The following is a 4,556-nucleotide window of genomic DNA, read 5'->3' as shown; positions in this document are numbered from 1 at the left end:
ATTGCGAACTAAACGTAAATATCAGGAGAGAGAAATGAAGTTAGAGTGCGTGATTCTCTAAGACGTAGGGCTGAAACATGCGTGAGAGTGAATGGCAATCACATAGAGCACCTCCTCTAATGCTGAGTCAGCATAAAAATTTTTTATTTTTTGTAAAGAGTTTTTATTTTGTTATACATTCAGTTTCTTTACTTCAGTTTTTTATGGAAGATAAATGATTACATTTTATATTAAAATAAAAATTGTTTCTTTATTTCTCTTTGTTAGTTTTTTATTTTTTAAGGCACCTAGAAAAAAGATATCTCCATTGTACCCCACTCTTCCCTACTCCTTTGTTCATTACATTCTAAAGATGACACGACTAATAAGAAAATGACAAAGAGCTCAAATAACAAAATAGCTTGTATCTTAGAAGATATTAGTCTTAGGACCCATGTTAATTAGAACTTTTCTTTTTGTTTTGATCAATACTACCTGCTATCAAAATATGTGACCCTTTTTCTTCAACACCCTGTATATGTGTGTGTGTGTGTGTATGTGTATGTATGTGTGTATATGTGTGTATGTGTATGTATGTGTATATGTATACATGTTTAAATACGCGTTCTTGCACCTTTAATAATTTAAAAACCAATAACATTAGAAGAATGTGACCTGAACAAAAGTTGCTCAGCTTTTAAAACACTATACGAATATTATATTAATAACATCAATTTCAATGTTTAAATATTTCAGTATCTCTACTACCCTCTCTCAAGCGTATAAAATTGTAATGATAATTTAGGAAAACCATTGAAAATTATTTTTACACATAAAACAGCGTAGATAATAATATAATTATAAACAAATTAACAACATAATTATGAGTGTGATGTGAACTATTAGATTTATGTTATGCGTCACACGCGAACAATTAAATTCATAAGTCGTGTGTCACATTTAAACTAAGAAAATGATGCAAAGCAAAGATGACAAAGTCCAAAGGTGCACCGATAATCTTTATCTTCTCATAACATCCGGCAACTCTTTTAATTAAGTCATCCGCAAATTCTCCTGACACCTACTCATCATCCCTACTTCACCGTCATCCCACCATTGTTACGGTTCTCTATAAAAGTCCACATCCCCTGAAGTGAGCCTTCTTAACTCAGCTCAGCTTAATTGGCAACGGAGGGTCAGCTCGTTTTCAGTTCAGTCAGTTCATTTTCATTCGCGAAAGTCAGCTTAACTTAATTACCAACGGAGAGCTCAGAAGCAAATAAAAATTATTCAGCTCATTCTTATATTCATTCGAATTCGGATCGGTTGAGTCAAAGATAGTGAAGTCGGAACAGAGCCGAGGCAGCCGAAAACATCTCACGACTCACTCAAGGCTTCCCTCTTTATTACACACTCGCACTCCCGCATCCTCTCCGGTGCAGTCAGAACATTGGACGAACTTTAGAAAAGCAGATCCACGTTTGCGTGTCATCTAAAAATCGTAAGTTTGTATTACTTTTGTTTCAATAAACGCTTGTTTGCTTCCCGACTTGGATTTTGTTTAAACTGTTATAATCGTTAGTATTATTTTTAGCGTTGCCGAAACGTTTCGTAAGAAACCGCTTCGACAGCGCTACAACATTATTATGATTGCGCAAGTGCTACGCTAAGCGTCGCCTTGAAAATATATTACAACATATTGGGGACAGGTCAGCATTAAATGCAACAACTTTACAGTTGTCTAAACACCCCCGCCTATGACCTAATTATAGATTATAAAAGAACCAGAGAAGAACGCCAAACAGGCTATTGCTCCTCCGGTTCTGCGACAGTAACTTACGCGACCGTCAATTTGTATTAAGTAATAAGAACTCGGGAAGTTCACATAAGAAGTGCATTAAATTTATTTATTAAACTACATCATTCCGCCTTTGCATTCTCGACCCACCGATCCCGAATCTACTCAGCGTGTCTCACCACCTTGGGGCACAACAAATTGGTGGCAGCGGTGGGATCGGTGTCCGCCGGGGCCTAGATGCTACCTGTAAAAAGAAACTACGGGTTAGAAAAGTGATGTAAAAAACAAAAAAGACGATACAATCGGAACTAACCAGTGACGTGGGAGATTCGTTACTAGACAAGAGTTACCAGATATCGCAAGAACGAAGAAAAAAATTACCTCGTCAACATACTTAGACGGGAAGGCTCAAGGAAGCAAAAAAGAAACAATAAGGGGAGCTCGAAAAATTCATTACGAGCCCCAAAGACGACTAACAAGGACCACACACACATAAAAAAAAAAGGGGGGAGAGAGAAAAAAAAACATTGGAGAAAGCAAAAAAAAAAAGAAAGTCATTGGGACCCCTCCAAGACAATACCCTGGGATCATACGGCTAGCCAGGGAAGTGTAGGGGGTATTCGCGCGAGGTAGAGTCGCTATGTAGGACGGAACGGTTTGCGGGCCGGCTGTGAGCGCGGTCTCGACTGCGTTCCCAGACGGCACCGCCCGCGGCGCCTGGGGGAAAGGGCATTGGTCTGGCGCTTCCTGGTGATCCTGTCCGGAGGACGGGCAACACGGGCGCATGGGGACTGGTGATAGTCGGCAACGAGGGGCGCGCCGGTGATCCGTTATGGCAACGCCGGGGGCCCACGCCCCTTGATCCGTTAGGCTAAGGTCCCTGTGCGCCTAGACCCCGTGTGCGATGAAGGCGCACCGAGGGGTGTGGCTGGAGCGGCAATGGGCGTACCGCCGGGGGCGTTGGGTGCCGGTGTCCGGAATCTTGGGCGGGGGGGCGGACGCGGGTCGGTCCGGGGGAAAAATGGGGGGGTACTCGCGTTGGGAAGGTTTGTCGCCTAGAGTCGCGGGTGTGGGGAGGAGGGTTCACCGCCGGACGACCGAATGGGCCAGCAGGTGCCCTCCTCAAACGCGGGGCACCCTGTTCTAGAGCCCGCCTCCTCTCGCACGTGCGGGTGGAGTTTGACTGTGTCCGGGGTGAAATCGTGCCACGTCGTGAGCGGCGTGACGCGGTGGTCCTGCTCCTGTAAAATATCTGGCGTCTGCGAGGGCCGGAGGCTACCCCATGCCTCCGCTCCCTGCTTGGCGCTGGGGTGGGAGCAGGGAGGCTGCGGGTGGCCTGTACACCCGGGGAGCTGCCTGAGAACTGGCTGCCTGTCCAAGGCGTCCCCCCTGGGGGAGCCACGTCGGGGCAATGAGGTAGGGCTTGCTAGAGGCTCCGCTACGAGCGACCTCGGTCTTGCCCAGCTAAGCCTACGGCGCCTCGCGGCGGTGGGTCGGGGCAATGAGGTAAGGCGTGCTGGGGTCTCCCTATGGGTGAACCCGGCCTTGCCCAGCCGAGCCTACGACACTGCTGTAAGTCGGACGGACGAAAGTCCGTCCGGGACGGGTGGCTGGAACTCGGTGGCTTCGGACACGGCGGAGTCTGCGAAGTCCCCTGTCGGATGCTGCACGGTCCCAGCCCAGGCGTCATGAGGGGGGACGGAGACCACGAAGTGGTGTCTCGGCCGTGGAGACAGCCACCAACACTCGCAATTGGGGATAAGGGGGGAAGGGGTGTTACCGCCTGGGCAGTCTTCTGGGGTAGAGTGCACAGGGTGAAGGCACACGGGCTGGAGGTCGGAGGGTGGCCAAAAGCTCAGGGTATGTGTGTGTGTGTGTGTGTTTCTGTGTGATAGCCTATCGTCACTCTGCGCCCGGGGCATGCCCCGGGCTCAGGGGGGCGTGGGGGTTACCCGCTGGGATTAGCGTGCTCTCTCTGAGGGGGGGAATGAGGCACAGGAGCCTCATCCTCTATCAGGGGTCCTTTCTGGGTGCTGGCTGGGTTGTCGGGTTCGCTGGGTCGTGGCGCCCGGGCGGGTACGCCCCCCGGTGCGTGCTGCGGCCCGGCGTGGCCGCTGCCTTGATCGGTGTCCCAGTGGGAAACCCCAACGTGAGGGACTGGCCGCGTCGTTGTCCCGTAAGTCCGGGATGTAGTCCCGGCTGGGGGAGCGGCAAAGCTAGTATCAAAGAGGGGCGGGTTGGTTGCGTGTGGGTGCGGTTGCGATCGCGCCCTCAGGCAACCTCTCCCGCAACACCCGTGGGAAGAGGCACTGGAGTCACACTTTTCAGTGATTCATTCGGAGAACGGGATATCCGGGTGCACGGTGGCCGGTGATAGTCGGCAACGGGGGGCGCGCCGGTGATTCGCTATGGCAACGCTGGGGGTCCACGCCCCCTGATCCGTTAGGTTAAGGCCGCTGTGCACTTAGGCCCCGCTGCGATGAAGGTTCCACCAAGGGGTGTTACCTGAGCTATCGATGAAGCGTACTGCTGGGGGTGCCGGTGCCTAGAACCACGGGTGGGAGAAGAGCGCAAAAGGCGTGCGCTTCTTTTCCCCTCCATGCCGCCACCTTACCGTGGTGCAGGGGTACCGGCGATCCGGTGAAGGCTCGGCGGCTTCGGTTTCGGCCGAAAGGGAGGCCCCTACCTGAGGATCGCTGGCGAACGGCGGCAACGGGGAAGGAAAACCCCCACAGAAAACCGGACCGCGGTGGGCTGCAGCCCCGCGGTTGCTAGAGAG

This window comes from Odontomachus brunneus, unplaced genomic scaffold, assembly GCF_010583005.1.
Source record: "Odontomachus brunneus isolate Ranch 3 - 2012 unplaced genomic scaffold, Obru_v1 Obru_scaffold_181, whole genome shotgun sequence".
In the NCBI taxonomy this organism is placed as follows: Eukaryota; Metazoa; Arthropoda; class Insecta; order Hymenoptera; family Formicidae; genus Odontomachus; species Odontomachus brunneus.
This window is presented reverse-complemented; position numbering follows the sequence as displayed.